Source organism: Dromiciops gliroides, chromosome 1 (genome assembly GCF_019393635.1).
Source record: "Dromiciops gliroides isolate mDroGli1 chromosome 1, mDroGli1.pri, whole genome shotgun sequence".
Taxonomy (NCBI): Eukaryota; Metazoa; Chordata; class Mammalia; order Microbiotheria; family Microbiotheriidae; genus Dromiciops; species Dromiciops gliroides.
Window position 1 is genome coordinate 484,872,626 of NC_057861.1, and position 13,185 is coordinate 484,885,810.

At 40.2% G+C, this 13,185-nt stretch overlaps 1 protein-coding gene across 2 annotated transcripts in view; it reads right to left on the bottom strand.

Annotated features, from left to right (window-relative positions):
* TDRD7 (tudor domain containing 7) overlaps positions 1-598 on the bottom strand; it is a 112,092-nt gene extending 111,494 nt beyond the window's left edge. For both annotated transcript variants that reach the window (XM_043996678.1, XM_043997338.1), the window contains exon 1: positions 459-598. The gene's annotated coding sequence lies outside the window, so the exon portion shown is untranslated. The remainder of the gene's footprint in view (positions 1-458) is intronic.
* Positions 599-13,185: the final 12,587 nt, after the last annotated feature.

Consider the following 13,185-nt stretch of genomic DNA (forward strand, 5'->3'; position numbering starts at 1 on the left):
CAGTTTACACCCAGGGACAATTTCGCAGCCTCGGCCCAGAGGTTGGGATGGAAGAACTGCGCCAAGGGCGATTTAATTGAGCATTGGAACCGCCCTCCGCAGGCCGAGGGAAGCGCGGGGAAGATGCGGAGACCGCAGGGAGAGGGGGACGTCCAGTCCCCCGCAGGTGGAGAGCTAAATGAATGCTAGCACCCCTCCCCCAGCCCCGAACCGGTCCATAAGCCCCTCCAGGAGCGGCAGCCCCAGAGGTTCCGTGGAGGATCTGGGGAGGCGAGGTCAGCCCCAGCCTGATCCCGAGTGCGGTCCGGGGACACCCCCAACCCAGGGACTGAGCGGCCGAGAGAGACCTCGGCCCGGGATCGCAGTGGGCGGCGCCCGCCTCTCCGGGGCTGCGCCGGTATCCCTGGAGATGGGGGGGATGGCCATTGGCCGGCGAGAGAGCAGGGGCGGGTGCTCACCTAGGTCCGTGCGCCGGGGACCCTTCCCCGCGCCGGTGGTCAGCGCCCCTTCGGTCAGTCGCCACCACGGCCACGACTTTCAATTTCGGTTTGCTCACAGTCAGCTCACCGACCTCGGAGACGGCTCTTCAGTAGCTCTCTAACCCCACCCCGGCCCGCCCCGGCCCGCCCAGATCCTTCCCCTGCCCACCTATGCTTTTCCCACCCCTCCCCACATCGCCGTTCCGTTCCGCTCCGCCCCCTTGCTTGCCCCGCCCCCAAGAAGCGCGCCTGCGCACAACCGCCAGGCGCTCTACCCCTTTCCCTCTTTTCCTGCTTAGGGCGCACGCGCAACTTTCTTCGGTCTTCCTCGCTCTCCAACCAGTCCACCTTCCGACCCACTATTAAGGGTGAAGCCGGGAGGGAGGAGTGCGGTGGGGAGGAGTGGCCGATTCGGCTGACTGGCCGGCCGACCCGGGATGGCTGAGGAGAGCAGGGGAAACCGACGCCACCCAGCGGTTTCTGCGCGCGTCGTGGTCGCGACCTCCACGCTACCGGAAAGAGGCTCGAGGGCGCAGGTCCACTGGAGTGAGTGGGAACGGGGCGGTTGTGTTCTCGAGGCCGGCGGCCAGGGCCTGCTCCCAGGCCCGCAGGATACGTGGCCCCGGCTTAGGCCCGGAGCCCGGAAAGCAGCTCAGGGGAAGAGACCCCATGGGGGGACCCCTGCCCATCCCTGTGGTGTTGAAGCACCTGTCTCTGTGTACACACACACACACACACACACACACACACACACACACGACAATGCTCTGAAACTCCTCGTGTGTATGTTTGTGTGAGAGATATGTATTATTTCTCTACACTGTGGTATATATATTGTTTTATATACACACTGTGTAATATGCATTGTATATTACACACTGGTATATATGCTACATTATATACACTGTGTAATATGTATTCTATATTTTATATACATACATTGTGATATGTATTTTATATACACTGTATAGTATGTATTTGATATACACACTATGAAATGCATTATAGATACATTTATAGATGTATACGTTATAAATGTATTAGATATAGATATATAGATTTACACATTGTGATATGTAATAGAGATAGATATGTATAGATTTACACAGCAGCATACACAATTATATGAAATGTATTATATGTTATATACACACTGGTATGCATTCTATATTATATATGTACTATAATATATGTATTATAAATTTTATATACACACTTTGTGGTGGTTGTTCAGTCATGTCTGACTGTGACTCCATTTGGGGTTTCCTCGGCAAAGATATTAAAGTAGTTTGCTATTGCCTTCTCCAACTGATTTTACAGATGAGGAAACTGAGATAAACAGTGTGAAATGACTTGCCCAGAGTTGTAGAGCTAGTACCTGTCTTAGGCTGAACCTGAACTTGGGTCCTCCTGACTAAAGGGTCAGCACTCTATCCACTGCCACGTAGCTGCTCCATACACTGTGTAGTATGTATTTTTTACATATATACCTATATACCCATTGTGATATGTATTATATACACAGGTATGTATTATGTTTTATATATACACACTGTGATATGTATTACATACATACTGTGTGTGATATCTATCATACAGTATGTGATATGTACAATATATTCTATATACATTGTGTATAAGGCTGAGCCTTGAAAGAAATCGGGGATTCCAAGAGGCATTCCTGGGATGAGGGACAGCCAGTGCAAAGAAATAAAGATAGGCAATGCAACACTATGTGTTCAGAACAGCTAGTATTGCTGCATAATAGAGCATGTGGGATGGGAGCTGACCAAATGAGAGGGTAGGTGGCACAGTGACTAGAGTGCTGGGCCTGAAGTCAGGAAAACTCAACTTTGCTCATCTAAGAAATCTGTAAAATAAAAAAGGAAATGACAAACCACTCCAGTATCTTGGCCAAGAAAACCCCGAATAGGGGAGCTCTCCAATGTCCACCCACTCCAATCAGAGGCATGGATGGTGTCTCCAAAGGTGGGGGGACTGACCAGGTGTGACTTTCAAAGTTGGTGTTAATTTGAAGGGTGACAACTTTCTGGAGACCATGATGAAGTTTGGAAGATTAGCCAGGTGAGAAATGTTAATAGAAAAAGGAATGATTGGCTAGAAAAAGGAAATTCTTTAAGATAATAGTTCTACAAAAAAAGAAAGAAAGAAAAACACAAGAAAAAATAAACAACAACAAAGCACCAACAAAAGTAAAAATAGTATGCTTCAATCTGCATTCATATCCATAGTTCTTTCTCTGGATGTAAAGAGCATTTCTGCCATTAGTCTTTTGGAATTGTCTTGGGTCAATGTTGTTGATACTGCATACAATGTTCTCTTGGTTCTGCTCATTTCACTCATCATCAGTTCATGTGGGTCTTTCCAAGTTTTTCTGAAATCCGTCTGCTCATCTTTCTTACAGCACACACACACACACAAAAGATAATAGTTCTGAAGTAGAGGTTCTTGAATTTCTGTGTGTCATGGATCCTCTGGTCAAACTGGTGAAGCCTATGGATACCTTCTCACAATGTTTTTAAATGTACAAAATACATGGTCTTACAAAGGAAAAGAATTATATTGAAATCCAGTTGTCATATTTTTTTTAATAGTTCAAAGACCCCCAGTTTAAGTACCCTTGCTCTAGAATAAATTTGCCCTTTGGGTTTACTGGACCCAAAATGACACCTCTATCTGCCTCCTGACTATAATTGCAGCTAGAGTCTTTGGAAGAAATAACCAATATTTAAGAGGCATGTCTTACAAATCTAACCTTCAGATTAGTCAATGGCATAGCTAGAGAGAAGTAAGGAAAAGCTTCTTGAAGGAAGTAGTAGTTAAGGTTGGTTAAGATGTGGATAGGCAGATGGGATTAGAAGGTATTTTAGGTGGGAGAAAAAAATCTGTAAGCATGTAATTATACTAAAACTGATTAGAATAGTACATAGAATAGTTTATATCCAATATGTTAATTGGAAAATAAATATATATTGAAAGGCTGAAGCCAAATTATGAATGGCCTTAAAGTAAGGTAGAATAATTTGGACTTGGTGTGGGAATCAACAGGCGGCCATTGTATATTTCTGATCCAAAAGTAACATTATAAAGGATCGTTTAAAATAGGTCAGTTGGGGGACAGCTAGGTGGCGCAGTGGATAGAGCACCGGCTCTGGAGTCAGGAGGACCTGAGTTCAAATTTGACTTCAGACACTTAACACTTACTAGCTATGTGACCCTGGGCAAGTCTCTTAACCCCAATTGCCTCACAAAAACAAAACAAAACAAAACAAAAAACCTAACTGACAAAATAGGTTAGTTGGGTAGAAATAGGAAGAATAAATCTGAGTACAAGAACAAGGAAAAGATAATAGCAGCTATCTAGGAAAATTTTGTAGTAATTCAGATAATTAAGGCTCTTGGCTAAGGATGAAGGATACCTAACAAAGCCTGGTAAAGGCAGGGAGAGGTGAAAACTGCAAGTATAGCTATCAAGCTACATACCATAAAGTCGATACCACTGGAATAACGTTAGGGTCACCTAGAAGTTCAAAGGACACAAAATCCAATAAAGAAGCCAGTACTAAAGCCCATGACCTCAAAGGTCTTTACACAAATATATGAAGTATGAATAACAGGAAGTGATCTAGACATTCTAGTAAAGCGAGACAGATTTGAACTCAAATGTCACAGAGAGTTGGTGGGATGGGACCCATGACTAGTATATGGGATGAGCATATCTGACTCAGAAGAAACAGGGTGGTAGCTGCAATTGGAGCTGCAATGAGTTCAGAAAGCATACTGAGGAAGTCAATCAAAGTGGGGTATGCATAATAGAAAACATTTGTGTGAAGATCAATGGAAGCTGAAACAGAAGCATTACTGTCATTGAAGAATATGACAAGACTACCTAGACAGAAAGAAAAAAGAAATGAGAAGTATAAAATGTCAGGAGTATTAAATCTCAGATTGGCACTGGGGGTTTAAAGGGTTTGGGTGTATTTTTTTAATATAGTAAAAAATAATGCAGCTACTCAGCTGTTATTCTCCCAAATATAAATCTTTGTTTCAGAAAGAACCGAATAAAAATGGCTAATAGTGAGTTGATAGACAGGATAAGTAAGGAGATACAGGGAGTGCTTATCTTTTCCTTGATGAGTTCAAGTCACTATACTCAAACTATTACATCACAGGATACTAAAAGATCCGAAAGACCTTATTGCTAAAGTATAGTCAGTGATCTTTAAAGGATCCTGAAGAATGGAAAGATATAGGACTAGAGAAAGTTAAATTTCCTATTTTTAAAAAGATGGGACAAGTAGAGTCTGTAAACTATTAGTAACTGAGTTCAACTTTGACTCTTTGAAAAATTATAGAATTAAAAGCATCTAAAAAAGGAAGTTGTCATCACAAAAAACCACCATGGCTTCATCAAAAATAGGCCATGCAAGATTAATCTTGTTTTCTTGGCAAGGTTTCTAGCCTGGTAGATTAGGGAGATGTAGTTTACATAGATTTTTAGCAAAACATATGACAGCATTTCTTGCATGATTTTTATGGGGAAAATGGAGTGAGATGGGCTAGAAGATAAGTACCATTATCTAGATTCAGAAGCAGTTGAGAGGGTAAACCAAAAGAATGATCATTAATAGTTCAGTGTCTACTTGGGAGAATTTCTCTAATAGAGTGTCCCAGAGTTGTGTGCTCGGCTTTTTTTTTCCTGTTCAATATTTTTATCAATGACTTGAGCAAAAGACCTGGGTTCAAGTACCACCCCTGATATTAATATGCTGGTTGTAGGGTTCTGGGCAAGTCACTTGACCTTTCAATCTTGTGGGCAACTCCAAGAATACAAGTTGTAGAGAAGGTGCCATCATGCATTGATAGAAGGCATTTCCTCATCCTGGGAGTACTCTCTGTATTATGTCCTGAGATCCAAATCTGGTCTGTGATATGTTTTTGTATAACCCAGGAGTTAAGAATGTTTTTTGCATTTTTAAATATAATAAAACTTGATTTAAAAATAGAAAACCCATTCTTAGATCTTGCTCTGTACCAGTGAAATCACAGGTGTTGTCCTTATTCCTTATCAACGATTTAGTATTTAGAAGAAGGCATGGATGGCATGCTCATCACATTTTCAGATCACCAAAAACTGGATAGGATAACTAACACATTAGATAACAGAATTTTAAAAAGATCTTGACAAGCAAGATTATTGTGCTGAATTTGATCAAGTGAAAATAATAAATGTAAATAAACTTACATTTGGGTTAAAAAAGACTCACAAGTGCAAAATGTTGGGTGCAAGGCAAAATTGTAGTTGATCTGAAAAAGATTTGTGAATCTTAGTGGTGTACAAGCACACCAGAGTGTCAGCATTGTAATAAGGTAGCCAAAAAGGCTAGTTAAGTCTTAGACTGCCTTAAGAAAGGTATGTGCCTTGGGAATGATAATTGTGACGGATCCTGCTTTGTTCAATAACATGTCTAGTGTGGTGTTCAAGTCTGGTACTACATTTTAGGAAGGATATTGATAAATTGAAGAATGATGAGAGGAGAGTGACCAAGATCATAAGCCTTTATATGACCTTGAGATAAGGGTCAGTTGAAGAAACTAGAAATTTAGCTACATGATCATTGGTTGAAGGAACTGTGGAACTAGGGATGTTATCCTGCAGAGGAGAAGCATCAAGGAGGGAGGAATGGGCGTGATGGTCATTTTCAAATATTTGTAGGATTGCTATATCAAATAGGAATTAGCTTGGCTTCAGCGGACAAAACTTGGTGTAATGGATAGAGGTTACAGAGGAGCAGGTTTGGATGTAATATAAGAAAAAAAACTTCCTAATGATGAAAGATATCTAAAAGTGAAGTGGACTACCATAAGAAGCAGTAGATTGCTTCTCTCTGAGGTCTTCAAGGAAAGGTTGAATGTTCACTCTGTTATACAGAGGATTTTTGTTTAGGTGTGAGTTGGATTAAATGACCTCTGAGTTTCCCTCTATCACTGGGATTCTGTGATAAGGGCTTATAGTAGGTCATTGAAATGGAAAGGAATAGAGTTACAAGAAAATATTTTAAAGAATTTTTAGAACTTTGGTATAATTTGGATGTTGGAGATGGAGGAAAAAAGATAGTTAGAGGATACCAAGATTTTAAACCCAGGTACCTGGAAGAATAGTGAAGGAAATTTGGGAAGGAAAGCCAATTTGGATATGAAGATAACCAGTTTAGTTTGGGCATACTGCATTTTAAGTGAATTGTAGGGAACATACAAATGGAAATATCCAATAGGTAATTGGAGACTCAGGTGACAGGTTAGCATGGTAGATGGTTGAGATTTGTGAATAGTGGAAGCCATAAGAATGAATGAATTATCCTCCAAGGAACATAATATATAGAGATAAAATAGTAGATCATTAAGCACTGACCCTTGTTGAATCCTACAACTAAAATAAAAATGAATAAAGGAGACAGAGAAGGAACCTAGAACCAAGATTCTATGCATTACTTTCCATTTACTGTTGTATTCTACTCTCCCAGTCTACCTTGTAACCAAGGATACGTAAGTAAAAGGTGTTACTTCTGCTGTTTGACCTTCATTTTCCAGCCAGGAAAATCTCTGTGTTAGCTATGTGGAAGATTGAAGTAGAGAGAGACTTGAGGAAGTAAGACCAGTTTTACAGTAATACAGATAAAAGGTGATGAGAACCTGAACTAGGATGATGCCTAGGTGAGTGGACGGAAGGGAATGTATATAAACAATGCTACGGGGAAAGAAACGACAAGATTTAGAAACTGAATATGAATGTGAGTGAGGACTTAAGGATGTCCCTGAGCTTGCAAACCCTTGGTGACTAGAAAGATGGTAGTGTCCATAAATGATAGGGAAGTTTGGGAGATGGGTGGGTTTTGGGGAAAAGATAACGAATTCTCTTTTGCACATCTTGAGTTTGAAATGTCTTTGGGACAGCCAGTATTTTCATTTATAGTATGAAATCTCCTTAAATGGAGGTTTTGAGAGGAATTCTTGCTCCGTCCAATAGAGGAATTCCAGGGTAGAGGATACTGATGAGGTATGAGTACCAAGACCATCTTGCAGGATAATGTAGTTCCTGATTATGAGGTTCCTGGCAGCATAATGAAGTTCAGAAAACTGCAGTAGAAGTAACACTCCCCACTTAAATATCTTTGGTAAGAGGTGGAATGGGAAGAAAGAATTATACAGTAAAGGAAGAGGAGTACTATTTGCCTAGAAGGTTGTCCTACCTATTTTCTATTAGAGTGCAAATCCACTTTGGTCTTTCTACCAAAACAATGTTACTGACTAAATTAGTGTAAACCAGTCACTTGGGGATACATGGAAATCAGAGGCCCCATAGCAAATTTAGTGTCTTTTATATTTTAGGATATTTTACTGAATTAAGTATATTTTATAATCCACTGAACTAGTATACTGAATAGTTTAGAGATCAGTTATAGCAGCAGTCAGTTATTAGATAATGGAATTTAAATTCTTCGTGTTTTCTGCTCCTGTGATCAGAAAAAACAGGTCCATAATATGGCAAGAGAACCCTTGGACAGATCCATTAAAATTTTTTTTATTAAGAATTAACTATCTCTCTTATGAATAAAATGCATAAAGCTGCTCTTTTGCTTTTATTTTAACATGGTAGAAAAAGTAAACAAAAGCCCAAATAACCCTACCTCTTGCTAAAATGCATTAGATGTGAATATGAATGGTATGCTGACACAGCAGCCTCCCTTAATCTACTCACAATGCCTACTAGGATGATTCAGCTGAATGTAGCTAATCCACAGAAAAGACTGGATGATCTCTAAAGCAATATGGTACAAATCCACAGAACTATTGGAAGCACTGAATAACAGAATTGTGAAACTAGATTAATGTAACTCTATGTTGAAAACTCAGAAAAACACATTGATAGTAAAGTTACATATTCAGGTTGTTTTAGATCATAGTTACCTTATCTCTCTTCATTTTTAGAAAATAGAAAAGATCCCTTATTCTATTCATGTCTCCTAGATGAAATTCTCTAAACTTCTGATTTTCTAATTAGCAAGGTTTCTTCAGGGATTATTTCTCTGTTTGTTTCTGTATCTTTTGCATTTAGCATGGTTCCTGGTGTACTTAATGATACATGTTAATTGATTCATTTCTTAGAGGATTCATATTAGCATCAGGGTCCCACTGGTAATACCAAATTGACCTTGTATGAAACTAGAAAGACATCACCTAATCCCTTCTTCCATAGCATCTTTGGCAGATGATAGAATGGATCCAGAGTTAGAAGGCCCTGTAGAAGGTTGTCTTTTGGGCTAATAGTATTCCTGTCTATTTACTATCATATTCTGTTCTCACAGTCTACCTCTTAGCAATTACATTTAACTAGGAGGTATTACTTTTACCGAGATTATTTCTACTTCCAGAGTTAAAAGGTCCCTGAGGGGCCAAATTGTCCAACTCATATCTGACCAAACATTCCCCTGAAACCTCAAACAAGTGATGATCCAGCCCGTGACCAAAGAACACCGCTTTCTGAAGCAGCTCACTCCAATTTTAGATGGCTCTAATTGTCTTTCTTTATATCAAATCCAAATTTTCCCTCTTTGCAACTTTAATCCATGTCTCTGATCCTCCGTAGTCAGCAAGGATCAGTCAACAAACATTAAAGTTCCTGCTGTATGCAGACAGTGCTGGGTATTAGATGTAAATATAAAAAAAGACAATTCCTGAAGGAGAATTCTAATCTTATGATCCACATGACAGTGCTTGAAATATTTGAAAAGATGTATTATACACCTGAAGGCTTCTCTTTTCAAAGTTCATTACCTGATCATCCTATCCTGGCCACCATTGCGTTCCTCTGAATGGTTACAAGAGTATCAATGATTTTTTTTTTTCCTATATTGCAGTACTCAGAATTGACCACAGTACTTCAGATGTGGTATAAGTGGAACTATTATCTTCCAACTATTAAAACCAACACTAAAAGCTTTTTTTTTTTTGATATGACTAACAAAAAGAAAGACTTTTAGCCAACATGATAGAAAAGAACAGGGAGAAAAATCAAGTGAACAAAATTTTAAAATGAAACAAGATCGGGCAGCTAGGTGGCGCAGTGGATAGAGCACCGGCCCTGGAGTCAGGAGTGCCTGAGTTCAAATCTGGCCTCAGACACTTAGCACTTACTAGTTGTGTGACCCTGGGCAAGTCACTTAACCCCAATTGCCTCACTAAAAAACAAACAAACAAAAATGAAACAAGATCCTAAACATATAAATAAACAAAAGTTATAAATATAAACAATAGGTGAAGTCACTCCCAGCAAGAAAGTCAGGAAGAAAAGCCTGTTTTGGAGGAAAGACAGTGACCTCAACACCAACTAAGTAGATCTGCCCAATAAGTAATTAGAAATTTGATTCAGCAGATATACCAAGACCTCAAGAGCCAATTTAGATTTGGTGATAATCTACAAAAGGTGGCACAGCCTTTGACAGGAATGAGGGAGATTTGGGAAAGATGAAATACAGAAAGGGAAGAAGACTGAAGCTAGTAGAGCCTCAGGGGTTGCCTATATTAAGGGTAGGAAGAGAAACCAGAGAACAGTAAGAAAGAATGAGAACAACTGGAAGAGTACAATGACTTGGAAACCAACTGAACAAAGAATATTCAGGAGAGAGTAGTTCATGTTGTGAAAAGGCCATTGTATTTGACAGGAGGAAGTTGGCCTGGATTGGTGGTGAATGCCTGTCATCCCAGTTTCCGAGGAGGCTGAGGCTGGAAGGTCTCTTGAGCTTGGGAATTCTGAGCTGTTAGACTGATCAATCAGTCAAGACTGATTGTGTGTGTGTCCTCAGTAAGTAAGTTCATCAGTAATACAGTAAACCCCAAGGAAAAGTGGACCACCCCATTACCAGATGAGGGACAGACCAGCTCAGGTTGGAACTCTTCAGTCAATCAGGAGTAGAATTGGGGCCCATGAGTATATATGACATTTCCAGCCTTGGTGAGAATGGAAGCTCCTGTCTTTACAAATAAAAAAAAAAAAGCATGGTTGCTTTTATGATAGCAATTTTTCTGTTGTAATGACAGAAGCAATTTGAAGATTGAATTGAATCATTTGAAGAAATGGAGGTAGTAAGGTAATTTTTGAAGAATCATAGAATCTTATAATTAGAGCTAAAAAATACCCTACAAGCCATCAAGTCCCTCATATTAGAGGCGAGAAAAGTAGCCCATAAAGAGGTTAAGTGACTTGCTCAGGAGGTCATATAGCTATTAAGGATTTGAAACTGGTTTTTCTGAAATCAGGGCCCTATCCATTATGAAGGGGAAGAAAACTTATATGACCTTTGTCTTCCTAGTAAATTAGAACTGAAGTCACCTACTAGTAGGAAATAGGCCTGGGGTTGGAGACTTGAGAAGAGAGGAGATTTAAGATACTTGCTGTGGGGGCAGCTAGGTGGCACAGTGGATAGAGTGCTGGACCTGGAGTCAGGAGTACCTGAGTTCAAATCCAGCCTCAGACACTTAATACTTACTAGCTGTGTGACCCTGGGCAAGTCACTTAACCCCAATTGCCTCACCAAAAAAAAAAAAAGGAAAAAAAAAAAGATACTTGCTGTGGGGGAATTGGTAGTTTAAAAAGGAATTACTGACCTACAGTGAGGGCTCTACTGAGGTGAAGCAGCATGAATTTATAATGATTAAAGTTTATATTTTTCTAGCTTTGCTTTTCAGATCCACAAATACTTATTAAACTCTTGCTTACTGTGTTGAAGATACTGTGCAGCACTGAAGGCTATTATTTTAAAGAAATAATACCTGCTTTCATGACTAGTTGGGGAATGAAGAAAAATGCACATAGAGCTAAAAGACAAGTTTGAATATGATGAATTGCAATGAAGAGGTGAATTAGAAAGTATGGGATATTAAAGGTGGAAGGGATTGCTTTTAAATTAGTGTGGTAGAAGCAACATCTACTAGAGATTCGACACATGATAGGCTAGATTTCCCCTAAAAACAATGAAATCACCCTCTAGGTTTGTGGGCCAAGGAGCTGAGTCTCTTAATTGTCCATATAGCTTCATGGTTGCCTAAGTAGAAAAGCCTAGCCTACAAAGAGTCAGAGACTTCTCAGGTTTAACACTCACTTTTTTGGGGGGGGGCAGGGCAATGAGGGTTAAGTGACTTGACCAGGGTCACACAGCTAGTAAATGTCAAGTGTCTGAAGCCGAATTTGAACTCAGGTCCTCCTGAATCCAGGGCCAATGCTCTATGCACTGTGCCACCTAGCTTCCCCTAACACATTTCTGACCAGGAAACCATCAGGGCAGATGCAGAGCAGGCAAGCTATGCCCAGCTAAGTCAATGCTGAATCTTTGTTGCATATCCTTTCATACTATTGCTAAATGTTACATGGACTATGAGTATCTCATTTCTTTTCATTATGAAACATGAATCACTAGACTGACCTGTTCCCAGTCACTTAAGCTATCTGACCTTCCATTTCCTCATCTCTAAAATTAAGGGGTTGAACAAGATGGTCTCTAGGGGACCTTCAGGCCTTAGGTCTATGATCCTATGAACCGTGTGTGTGTGTGTGTGTGTGTGTGTGTGTGTGTGTGTGTGTGTGTGAAGCAGGAAAGTTTCCTGTTAATCATGACTGATAGGTAAAATGGCTTGAATGATGGCAACCAATTTGGAAGTTTCTGTCATTGTACTATAATTTTTAGTGACTTGGAGTTGTGGTATGGAAGTTGTGGTGAAGAAAAAAGGAACATTCTAAATCTTGTTTTAATTTGAGACCTCTTTTCTTTTTTTTTTTTTTTTTTGGATCTAGCCTCTACTCTAGAAACGTACTCTTCTCCTGGCTTCATCCCTTCCATTTCTGACAATTTCTGTACCATATGCCTGTACATCTGGGGTCTCTTGGGCCATTCATTCCCTAGTATTTTCCTTCCTGTGAAATCAGAAAAGAGAAGCCAATCTGATGAATTCAAAGGAAGACCTTCCCAAGATCCATGGCTTTTCCTGGAGTTATCAAGCTGAACTAGTTGTGTCCTTCCTGTGTCCCAGATGTTAAGAAACTATCTTGGTCAATTTCCTTCCCTTGTTTTTCTACTCACAGGCATCTTTAAATCTTCCTTTGTGCGAGTTAAAACACAATAAATATCTATCGTTTTAGGCATTGACTAGCCTGTCTGATTCTTATTATGAAACCCTCTTCGGATCCCTTAACAGATTCATTGAATTGGAGTACCACTCCCCTCCTTCAAAGAGGGAGAGAAGGCACCCTTTCCACTGGACAGAATTGCAGCGTGTCTTCCAGGGAATGCCAGATTTCAGTTAGTGCTGGGAGAGAAATGGAACACTTTGAGGGAAAAGATCCAGGTTGGGGGGCGGTGTTAAAATGTTATTGAGCACAGTAGAAGGTGTTGCAAGATTAATTAGTTAAAAAAAAAAAAAAAAAAGATTGGCCCCGGGCCTGTAGTTAGTGTCAGACACAACACTGACCCAGGTCCAGGCCAGCTTGCCTAGAACAGATCCTCAAAACAGATTCACTGCTTACTCCACACTTTATGGTGATATGGTCTCTGCTGCTGGGTGCCTTGTGGGGGGGGGGCCCTAAATTACTAAAGATTCTGAGTTATTTCTTTTCTAGCCTGAGAAGAGAAAA